Source organism: Trichosurus vulpecula, chromosome 6 (genome assembly GCF_011100635.1).
Source record: "Trichosurus vulpecula isolate mTriVul1 chromosome 6, mTriVul1.pri, whole genome shotgun sequence".
NCBI classification, from domain to species: Eukaryota; Metazoa; Chordata; class Mammalia; order Diprotodontia; family Phalangeridae; genus Trichosurus; species Trichosurus vulpecula.
In genome coordinates, this window is record NC_050578.1 from 36,003,123 (window position 1) to 36,016,068 (window position 12,946).

General features: G+C 33.6%; 1 pseudogene; it reads right to left on the minus strand.

Moving 5' to 3' along the window:
* Window positions 1-6,754: 6,754 nt before the first annotated feature.
* LOC118854588 lies at window positions 6,755-7,342 on the minus strand (annotated as a pseudogene).
* Between the last annotated feature and the right edge of the window lie 5,604 nt (window positions 7,343-12,946).

A 12,946-nucleotide genomic window follows, 5' to 3' on the forward strand; every position in this document is an offset into this window, starting at 1 on the left:
CAATGAGATGGTCAGTTTATGAAACATGTAGTAAAATGAACATACGTAACAAAAGCCATTTTCAAAGCCCATGGGTTCAAAGCTTTTAAGGATCATTTGACCCTACTGTTGTGCACCAATGAAGCATGAGCCACTGATAACCTATTGAGTCCCAAATCCCAGGGTTTCAAAAGGAACAAAGAAGGCCAGAATGCCAGTATATTAGCTCTAGAATAGAAAAGTGTGGTTGACTGCAGAGATCTTCTGGGACTTCCTCAACAACTGTTTCATTATGAAAGTAGGGCATTATCTTCAGAAAAAGAACCTTGCATTCAAGATTCTTTTAATACTCAAAAACAATCCAGCTCATATTCATGAGCAGCTGGAAAATGCCCACAAAAACATAGAAGTTGCTTTTATACTACCCAACATTGCATCTTTGATGTAGCCTATGGATCAGGGCATCATAAAAGACTTCAAGTCCCATTATACCAGGCATATTTACTGCCATGCCTGAGGCTACTTGGAAACAAACCCAGAAACCACCATAATGGATTTCTGGAAATCTGTCACTGTGCTTCAAGCCACCAACCACATTAAAATAGCCTGGGGAAATGTTTCACAGGGTACCTTGAACAACCGCTAGAAAAAAAGGGTAGCCTGCTCATATCCAATATTTTGAGGGCTTTAAAGCCTTTGATGAAGCAATGAGTTGGAATGTTGAAGCAATCTTGAGTCTATTGCACACCATCAGATGTGAAGGGTTGAAGGATATAGGAGAGGAAGATGTCTCTGACATCCTACAGGGGCAACCCCAGAAGCTGATGAATGAGGAGTTAGATGTGATGGCTCAGGAAGGTCTTCAGCATAGTAAGGCAATAATGACAAATAAGCACACAAAATCATGCCACTCACAGATTTCAAGATTGAAGGGTGGCTTGACATAATCAACCGGCTAGCTAGAGACATCAAAGCTACTGATCCCACCACTGATCACACCCTGAAGTTTAGGTGTCTACCCTCTTATGGTTCATATAACCTGAGATCTTTTTTGGATCTTAAACAGCACATGAAGCAGATTTTACTTATGGATTATTTCAAGTTTGTGCATCCTTCATGATCTTCAATACCATCAAACAGCCATAAAGGACACACTGTTGAAGATGATGTGGAGACCTTGCCAGTCTTGGTGTCTTCCAACAGCAATGACTAAAGTCCCTCAAACCTCTGACTTGATTTTCAGAGGGTGGCCAAGGTAGAGAGGTTTGACATAGTATAGTATATAGTATCACACCCTCACATTGCTATCTGACATGGTAGAAGAAAAGATTCAGGTCAAAAAAAGTTTTTATTTTAAGAATTTTATTTGGTATAAAGCATTTATATTACTATAGATTTCCTATGTTATGAAAATTGAACGTCTAAAATCAGTTTTATTTTACTGAGATGTTAGCACAAAAGGTCACAGAATTATTAGCAAGAAAAAATGTTTTACATGTTACCAATTTTATTTTGTGTGTGCATGTTTTGGGTCATTTTACAGTTACTAAATTAGGAAAAGTACATATTATCAGAATTAATGTTTTACTATAGAGATTGTATGGAGAAAAGTGTATTTTCATCAATCTCTAGAAAAAGATTATAGTGTTTGGTGGTAGTGAGAACCTAATCCCCTATTACCTACAGGTTCAATGCATCAACATTCACATCTTTGACTTTTGCACCATTTTCTAGAAATGTAACCCCGTGAAAGCTGAGGATTTGTTCGTTATCTACTTTGTTTTTCCTACATGGATTGCTAGGTCTATTAATTTGCAGTGTTCTGTGGTTCAGTCCCGAAAAACTGATTCCTGGCCACTTTTAAAACTGTGACAGCTTTGACAAGAATTTCTAATATATATTTTAATCAGATCTAGCCTCTATTTCTGACTCCTTAAGCCCAATTGATATTTTTCTATTCTTTACAGTTCTTAGGAGACGGACTACAAATGCATTGGTTCTACTATTGTTGCTGATGAGAACATACTGTCATAGCAATGGAAGCATCTCTGTTTCATTTCATGCCCATTTGTTGTTCCCCTTCCAGTTTAATCTGTAAGTATCCTCAGCATGATCGAGCTTAATGGATTTTCTCACCAGTCTCTCTGCAGGCTCATTTCCACTTTAACTGTTTTTAACTGTTTTGTGAGACATAATCTGCAATCTTTTATATTCTTTCTCTGTTATCTTTTGCAAATGATCTAGTTGTCTAAACCACTGATGTCTTTGCTTCCAGGATTCCTCGACTGGCAAACAGAAGAAATGATTATACACTAAGGTAGTTTCTAGTGTCTTTTAATCTCTTCACTGTAGTGACTGCGTAAGTAATCTATTTCCATTTCTTCCAGGTTAAATGATTTGGATGTTCCCAATTAATCATCCTTTTAATTTAATTTTTTGTAAAAAGAATAGCATCATACTTATGTGTTAAATATTCTAGCTCAATTATTATTTTATTTCATATCTTTTATTAACTCAACTTTTGTATTTCTAATTTTCATAATTCATGTTATCCATCATTAAAAACTTTGCTCCCATTTTCTTAACTTTATTGGATTTTAAGAAATGTTTTGTTTTACTATTTAATTTTTTCTAACTAATTCTATTAATTCCTAATCTTAACTTTTTATCTACTTTTTCTAATTTTCTTTAGACTTTATTTTTTTAATGTCTTTAAGTGATAACACTTGATTTAGTCTTCCTGTCTAATTAATATAGGTATTCAGCACTGTAAATTTCATCTAAGTACTGCTTTGGCAATATATAATAGAATTTAATAGATGATATTATATTATCATTCTAAGTACTCTGCAATACTTGGTAATTTTTTTTCATCAAATCAAATGTTTGATTTTTCATCCTTACATAGTCTTATACCTTTTATTTATTATTTATTTTGAGTTTTATAACATATGGGGTAAAATAGATGTATATACATATGTGTGTGTGTGTACATACATATATGTGTATATGTCTAACTTTGCCTTCCAAAATTTAGGCAGAATTTCTTAAAGTTGATTATTTTGTGGAAATTGTGTATACTTTTTTCCTTATTTTTTTTAGTTCTCTCTATGAATCAATTTATTGACATGTAGTTCATATATAGGATTTCTTTGTGTTTAATGTTTTTTTTAATCTTTCATTTTACTACTCTATTCATCTTGTATATTCTCATTTATATATGTTGCTTCCCTTATTTGGATGTAGCCTCCTGGAGAGCAAGGTGTGTTTTTACTTTTGCTTTTTAGCCTCATTACTTATCACAGTACCTGGCACATAATAACTTAATAAATCCTGAGTGATTGATTGTCTGATTGTATATTTTTATAATGGAATATCAGAGATTATAAGAAGAGTACCTTCTTATAATGCTACTATCATCACTTTTATGTATGCACTAGGTGCATACAAATGAATTATTTTAATGGAATAGTTATTTGGAGTTCTTTGATCATGATACAAAATGCCTTCTAATTCTATTACTGTTTTCTAATTTGAACTTAGAGAATCATAGAATCTCAGAAAAGGAAACGACTTCAGAAACCATCTAGTCTATTCCATAAATAACAAAGAATTTTCTCTACAACTTGCCCAATAATTAGTCATTTGATTTCCTCCTGAAGAGCTGGGTATTTTGGTTGTTTTTTGTTTTTTGTTTTTTGTTTTGTTTTTGTTTTTTTTTTAGTGGAGGGAAACTCCATATAAAGGATAGAGACATAGCACATGAATAACTTGGTTTGAATTTTGGCTTTGTTCCTTAATACCTGTGTGACCTTGACCAAGGAAGTCAAACTTCCTCTTGGCCTCAACTTCTTCATTTGTAAAATCAAAGTGTTGTATTAGGAGATTGTTTTTATTCCTTCTAGTTCTAAAGATATGATTTTATTAAGTTTCCAATAAAACACATTAAAATTTGTCTCTCTGAAATTTTCAATTGCTATTCCTAGTTCTGCCAAATAGAACAAGTCTAACATCCTGTATATGTGATGGCTCTTTATATACTCAAAGACATTGTCATGTCCATGCCCCACCCTCTCTTCCTAAATATTTTCTTGTCCAAACAAAACAAGTCCATTTCTTTCAAAAGATTATCACATGACATATGCTTAAGACTCTTTATCTTCCTCATTGGCTTCTTCTGGATGCTATATGGTTTATTAACGCCTTTACAAAAAATGTGGTGCAAAGAACTGAATACAATACTCTAGGTGTAGTCTAACGAAGGACTACTGTTCACCTTTTTATTCTGGAAACTTTATATCCTTTTTTTCCTGAAAACTTTAATGTATATAAGTCTAGTTTTATGTGTGTGCATGTGTATTCAACTTTTTTTACCTACCATATTTTACTATCAATCCATATTATATTTGCACTCTACAAAAATACTTTTGAAGTTGATTTTTTTAACCCAAATGTAGGTCTTTACATTTGTATATATGACATTTCTTCTTCTTAGTTTTGGAATAATTCTTAAAGCTACTGAAGTTTTGCTTTGCATTCTAACTTTTGTATGAAAGAATGTACTATATTGCTTTACATCTTCATTTAAGTGATAAAGATATTTTAAAAAATAAACTTTTAAGGGCAAATTTCTTAGGTATTTCATTATAGACGGCTCTCCAAGTAGACTTTTTTAAACTTTTTCTGGAGAATTTTTTTTATTTTTCAGAGTATTAAAGGCTAAATAACAGAACAAAATCCAAATTGTATTGACATAAATTTGATAGTAATATTTTAACTACAGTACATTATAAAAGAGAGAAACTAGCATTTTTTTGTCAAAAACATTTGGATGAGACATTAAGATACAAAAATAAGCAAAATAAGACATTATTTATAACATGACTTCAATATTAAAATCAAACACACTGGCATTAAAAACATCACATAAACTCATCCCGTTAGATTTGGAGTAAATAGAGTAAATAAATATATGGAGATATATGCACCAATAGTATCTTCAACAAAAGGATTTTAATCAACAAAAAAAAGATAAAAACTTTTGTTCTCTCTTTTTTTCTTTTAGGAAGAACTTTTAAAAAACATCTCATTCTAAATAAGACAAGAAATAAACTACTTTTATGCCCTTAAAAGTACGTCAGTTCACTCAGGATGTCATAATTTCTGTCAGCCAAAGGAACTGCATGGATTATATGGAATATATAACAATGCCTTAGTTTCCTGAGGACAGGGACGATTTCGCTTTTTGCCTTTGTATCCCTCGTATTTAACATGGTGCCTAGAATATAGAAGACACTTAAAAATGTTTGTAGATGGGTCGATTGATGAGCTATTTGGATTAGTCATTGAAGTAAAAACGGTCAGAGAGGCTGGGGAAAATAATACCTAAGGAATTAGCATGATGTTCACCTGTTTCAGGCATAGTAAACATAATGTATTCAATCTCAGTACTCTGGAGCAAGTCAGGGTTAGGAGGAAATCCCAGAATTACATATTAAAAGATGTATAGGAGCAATCATCTCTAGATGTCACATAAAGAACCAGGCATCTCTAATAGTAATGCTGCTTAACAAACCTAGTATTGAGACAAAAAGCCAGATGTGAAGTATAAAATCTCTGGACATCTCCTGTGGGTCCAAGATGATGGTCTTTGAATTTTAAATAGCCCCACACTAAAACTAGGGAGCAATGTGGCCACAATGTGAGAAGGTAAAGGAACAGGAAATAATAAACATTGACCTTGGTTTGGGGGTGACAAGATATGAATCTAAACAAATTATATAAAAATTATTTCTTTTCAAGTTTATGTATACTAAGATTTAGAGGTAAAGGGGTATTTTTTTTGAAATAGGAAATAGGCTACAATCTTTTACAAAGGAAGAAGGCATTGCTTTCCCAATTATTGATGGGGATAGGAACTGGACCTATGATTTCACTGGTATAGAGAAAGCTGTGTTAAGGAAATCCTCTCTACCAATGGGATGTTGGTTTCTATACAACTTAAATATTTTAAGGAGTTGTCTAGACCTCTGAGAAGTTGGGTAACTTGAGTGGGGTCACAGATTCACTATTCATTGGGGATAGGAGTTGAACCCTGATCTTCCTGGATTCAAGACCAATTCTCTAGCCAATGTAATATGCTTCCTCTCTTGAATTAATAAAATAAATTTTCATTGAGTGACCTTTTAAATTATATATATTTTTTCCTAATAGACATCTTGCATTTTGTTATCCCTTCAAAAATATTTCAACATTGTATTAAGACACATGGTAAAGGCTTTTCTTTTAATGATATCTTTGGTTGTTGTTGTTGTGTGTGTTTTTTTTTCTTTAATGTACAAGTATCTATTAAGGATTTTTGCTAGTTTCTGTTTGGTATGTTCTTTGAAGACTAGCATAAAGCTAAGATTTTTCATAACACTGGGGAACACCCTGCTGAGCATGATTTTACTAAAAAAAAGTTAATATCTGCATGTCCAAATAGTAATAATACTTATGCTTTTCACTAATGTTGTGAAATAATCACAGCATCGAAATATGCCTGCAATGCTGGAATAAATATATAGTATTTATGAAGAAACCTATTGAGCACAGGGATGGCATCATGTTGCTATTGCCTGGTACTTCATTTTTTAAAGCAACAAGAAAAACCATATACTCTTAAAAGAAAGTATGAACAATCTTGAAATGTGCAACTGTGAACACAATTTCCCAGGATTCTTCACCATTAAATGATTTTTCTTTTGTTGGCTTGAAATTTCCTTTCATTGGAGCATTAATTCACACTGATGTCAGCCTTTCTGTGCCTGGTTCTTTGATTACTCTTGTGTACTCCATTGTGATCTTCTGATTTTAGATGTTCAGATTGTTCAGAATCTTTTCCACTTTCTAAGGATACCTGTGTCCTTTTGGTGTATAGCTCATAGAGGAAAATACCACTTACCAAAATAACTTCAGCAGTTACTGCAAGAAATGGTTTCAGTAGTACCAGGTAGGTTGGCACTTTGAGGTTCTGCTTTCCTTCACTCTCCCCTAGGAGGAATATCGCACAGCACCAGTGTAGTCCACTGTCTTTTGATTCAAGGTGCTTTAGCTTGAGCTTTGTTTTATTACATGTGGATGGTACAATTTCATACTTGTTTTTCAATGTAAGATCAACAGGAACTTTTTCACTTCCATTACTAAGCATACTACATCCACTCCAAAGGAACATAGTTTTTACTGTTACAATGCAAGACAGCAGAATCCTGTTCATAATTCACCATTGGTTTTCTTTTGTATAAATTTCAGGAACTTTAAAGTGAAATGTGCCCTTTCATTTCTTTATCCCTTCAAAAACACAAAGGTAGCTGTCCATATGCATTTTATCAGTGACCGTCAACCTGATATGAGCTTACAGGATATTTTCAAATACTCTTACACTACTTGTTCTATTGATCTGATCATCACCTTTTTTCTAATATACATACACAAATTGTGGATGTCTGGTGGTACTAAAGTTACATTTTAGTTTCCTGTTGTCACATTTTTTCCACAACAGCATCAGATGTTTCTATCACCAACAACATTGCCTCCATAGGAATTAACTCTGGGTATGATGAACTTGTCAAATTTTCATTGCCCATTTCTACAGTTCCTTCAGTGACAACTTGAGTTGTAAAATCTGCATCTGGAAAACACATGCAGGAGAGATAATCTAAGAATTATTGAATTACCTGAAAGCCATAATCAAAAAAAAGAGCAGAAACATCATCTTCCAAGCAATTATCAAGGAAAACTGCCCTGAGATTTCAGAATCAGAGGATAAAAGAGAAATTGAAAGAATCCACCAATCATATTTTGAAAGAGATCCCAAAATGAAACCTCCCAAGAATATTATAGCCAAATTATATCAAGTGCTCCCAGGTCAAGAAGAAGATGCTACACACATCATCAAGAAACAATTAAAAAAATCATGGAGTCGCTATGAGGATCCCAAGCAGACTTTTAACCAGTATAATATGATTCTTTTTTTGTTCAAATATATAACCACTTCTGAATTAATTTTACTATAGACTTTATAATTCACCATCATTTCCCAAAAGATAACATTAAAGAGTACTCATTGCTCTGCCAAAAATAAACTTTTCCACAATATAACCCTTGTCTATCAACTTAGTAATTTCATCAATAAAACAAGTAAAGCTAGATTAGTCTTATATAAACTGTTTTTGAAGAAGTTTTAAGATGGATTTGGATGACTTGGAAATTAATGAATTTGTGACCATGTAGTGGCTTGATGACCACTTATTTAAATGTGATAGAGATGATTACAGTTTAGATATGTGTTGGACAAAATTAACTCTGAAGTCTCTCCCCTCAGATTCTCTTATATGCCTTACACAAACTCCTGTGTGCTACCTCTAGGTATGCCAGACCATCCTACAGGGTCTTGACATACATAGCAATGAGGAGATAAAAATAAGGAAACTCAGGTATACTTTGGTGACTTATAGAATTATCAGATTTAGATGGAAAATTGATTTTGTAGGGCATCTGTTCCAATCCTCTCATTTTATAAATACAAAAACCAAGCTTATAGGAGGCAAAATGACAGGTCCAAGGTCAGGTTAGTAAATATCAAGGATTCAGATGCAGGTCTTCTGACTTCCAAGTCAGTAATAAGAGATAGACCTAATACACTATAACTGTATAACTGTCTAGGCCATGGTTTTGTTTTTTTTTCTACTTTTATGTTGCTTATACTTGAGCATTTGTGATGCATTAGCTGAAAAAATGTCAAAACCATGTCTATTGTGCTCAAAGCAATGTGTTACAGCATTGTAAGATATTTTGTGTATTTTTATATGTCTACATGCTATCTCCTCTGATAGAATGGGAACTTCTTGAAAGTAGGGAAAGTTTAATTTTTGCCTTTGCCTGCCCTCAAAAATCTCAAAGTGTAGCCGGGTAGAAAAAGATAAATATATTCAAAGTTACATCTCCAAGTAACAAATATTATCACATCATTAATGGCAAAAATAGCAGTCTAGAAGATACGTTACAGTTATTCAGAAAAAGGAGAAGGTAGATCAGGACGGTGTTTAAGAAGGCCTTCATGGAATAGCTGGGACTTAGAACATATAGGAAAATATAGAGAGAGCTAGAAAGGACCTGAGAGGACACGAAGCCTATCATCCTTATTTTACATATGAGGAAACTGAGGTACAGAATGAGTATGATGATCCACAATTTCAGAAAATGATCATCTGACCATAGCTTACAGAATTAATGGAGGAAATAGAATTATGGCATGGACACAATTGGGAAGACTATTAAAATAATCCAGGAGAGATAACTAAGATAGTAGGAGAAAGAGTAGAAAAGAATACACACATTTGAAGGATATTTCAAGGAAGAATTGATTGGATGTGGTGAATTAAAAAAAAACACATCAAAAGTGAAATAAAATATTATGCATAGTTATATGCTAACACAAGTGAAAATACAAAAGGAACAGAGGAATACCTTATAAAATATAAAATTCTCATACTATCAGAAGACCAGATAGAGACTTTAGCTCAATCTCAGAAAACAAAATAGATCTGGCTGTAAATGAACCACCAAAGGGGGAAGGGAGCGGGGCGGAGTGGTACTCCTGGTCCTAATGGATTCATGGGAAAATTCTATCAAACTTTTAAAGAACAAATAATACTAATACTTCACAAATTACTCTCAAAAATTGGAAAGAAAACACCTTACCAGAATCATTACATGACACAAATATATTCCTAACATCTAAACATGGGAAAGATAAAAAACAGAAGGAAAATTATAGATCAATATTATTAATGAGTATTAATTAATTAAAATTTTAAACTTAATACTGTCAAATGAACAAGAGAACCATTTGCTATGACCAAGTGGGGTTTATACCAGGGATACAAGGATAGTTTAACATTGGGAAAATAATCAACATAGTCATTTTAAAAGTCAAAACATCCCCCGAAAACATGATCATCTTAATAAATGCAGAAACAGCATTTGGCAAAGTAATAAAGTTATTTTATGCCATAAATCCTACAAAAAATAGATACAAAGGGATTTTTATTATTAAAGCAAAAACAAATGAGAAACAGAAATAGAAAGGGAAATCCCATTCCAAATAACTATAAAATACATAGAACATACCAAAGCACATAAAAGACTTTTTATACATTCAATTACAAAGTGCATCTTAAAAGAATAAAGAACAGCTTTAAAAGATGGCAAAATATGCAGTGCTCATGGCTAGGCTGTGCCAATATAATAAAAATAGCAATACTTCCAAAGTTCACTTACACTTTTAATGCTATGCCAATCAAATTACTAAGGGAATGTTTTATAGAGCTTGGAAAAAAAGTAACAACATCCATTCACAAAAAAGCAAAAGATATAGAATATCTATGCATATGATGAAAAGAAATAGAGATGAAAGGGGAATAGCACTTCTAGACTTCATACTATACTGTAAAGCAGCAGTCATACCAACCATCTATTAATGATGAAAAAGAGAGGTAGATGAATGGAATAAATCAGAAAAGGGAGAATCAGAAAAAATGGAACTCAATACCTACTGTTTGATAAAGTAGAAAACATAAAATACCTATGGAAAAAAATTCTTATTTGATTAAAAACCTGCTGGAAAAAACTGGAAAGCTGTCTGGTAGACATTAGACTTAAAATAACACCTTCCCCCATATTCCTCAATGCATTTTTAAATGTATCCACAATGTTAACATTAATGATTGACTATATTTTTAAAAATTAGGAAACAGATCACATACCCCTGAGAGGTATGGATAGGAGATGTATTCATAACCAAACAAGAGATAGAGGCAATTTGAAAAGATAAAAGAGATAACTTATTACATGAAGCTAAAAAGCTTCTTCACAGAAAAAAAATAATGCATCCAAGATAAAAAAGAAAGAGATCAAATGGAAAAAAAAAACATATCAATTTTTCTTTTCTGGTATGAGTTTGGTATCATGTATCAACAAACAGCTGTTTAAAAGAAGAATTGCAAAAAATTCATGACCACATGAAAGGATGCTGCAAATAACTAATAATAAGTGAAATGCAAATCAAAACAACTCACCTCACACTCTGCAAATTTGTAAAGCTGACAAAAATTTGGCAATACTCCAAGTTGGAGGGGTTGTGAAATGATGGACATATTCATGCATTGTTGGTGGAGCCATGGAGTAGTACAACCATTTTGGAAAGCAATTTGGAATTATGCAAATAAGGTGACTGGGATATCCTTATCCTTTAAATAGCAAACTCCATTACTGGGCTCATACTCTAAGGAAGCTAAGGATAAGAAGAAAATCCCCATATATCTCAAAATATTTATAGCAACATGTTTTGTGATATCAAAGAATTGAACAGAAAATAGATGCCCATCAAATAAGGAGTGACTAGACAAATTATAGAACATCAATTTAAATTTAATATTATTGTGCTGTAAGAAATAATGTATAAATAGGGAGAAGAGGTGAGGGGAAAGAAGAAGAGGGGAGGAGAGGACAGGATAGGACAGGACAGGACAGGACAGCACAGGACAGGACAGGAGAGGACAGGAGTGGAGAAGAGAGGAGAGAAGAGGACAGGACAGCACAGGACAGGACAGTACAGGACAGGATGGGAGTGGAGAAGAGAGGAGAGGAGTTGAGAAAAGAGGAGAAGAGAGGAGAAGAGAGGAGAGGACAGGAGAGGACAGGAGTGGAGAACAGAGGAGAAGAGAGGAGGAGAGAGGAGAGGAATGGAGAAGAGAGGAGAAGAGAGGAGAGGAGAAGAGAGGAGAGGAAACAATAAATAGAGAAAAACTTGGGAAAATCTACATGAAATGATGTTGTGAAGTAAACAGAACCAAGAAATTAATATACACGGTGTATAACGGTGTAAATGGAAAGAACAACCACACACTCAAAATTCAAAAGTGAATATAGCAAAATTATGAAGATTAAATATATTCAAATGAAAAGATAGGGGAAGACATCTCCAACTCATCCCTTCATGGAGGTGGGATGTCCTCAGGGGTTACACATTGCACATGTTTTCATACCTTTTCATTGGTATGGATCGGTTGCTCTGATGTCTCTTTAAAAAATACTATTTGATATACAGGGTGATTCTCTGGGAGAGGGAAAGGGAAGGATACTGAGGTTCATTGTGCTGGAGTAAGAAACAGAAGACATCAATAAAAACTTATTTAATAAAAAGTGGAGTAGAGAGAATAATCTGAATTATATCCATTTAGCCTTGAAGACATCTCAGAGAGAAGAGATGGGGGGAAGGACGTAAGAGTATTCACTTCAGTTGGGATCAATCCCCAGGGACCTCTGAATCCATCAATCTATGTGAGCTAGATAGAGTTGCACATAGGGTTTGCCTAAAAAAATTCCTTTGGTCCTCAGTAGTTGCATGGATACACTCATGGGATATCTAGTAATTTCTATGAATATCCTTTTCTCCTTAATTGAGGGAAGGAAACACATTATTTCCAGGGCATGTGAAGTGTTCAAATTTATTCAGTTTGCTTCAAATAGAATATTTAAAATTGGATTATAAATTGAAAGAAGGAACTGGCTTCCAAAGAGCTTTCTTTTAAGAAGGGGGAAGAGGGAACAGGAGAGGGAAGAGGCAGATAATACAGTATAGGGTTAAGTGTATGGGGATATAGACCTCTGGACACAAGTAGGGATTAAGTGATATATAAGAGGGAACCAGTGGTAGAGTCCTGAACTCCTCAGGTCTCCAAATCCCTTGCCTTTAGGGAGAATCCTACTGATGCAGAGGAGTAAATATTTTCATTCCTGCTTAGATACTGTTGCAGGAGACAGAGTGACTAGAGAGGTTGGAAAAGGATTGTCTTCATGAAGAGATCATAATTGTTATCATTATATAGGTTTTGAAGGACTATCAGGCATTTATTTTTCTTACCCT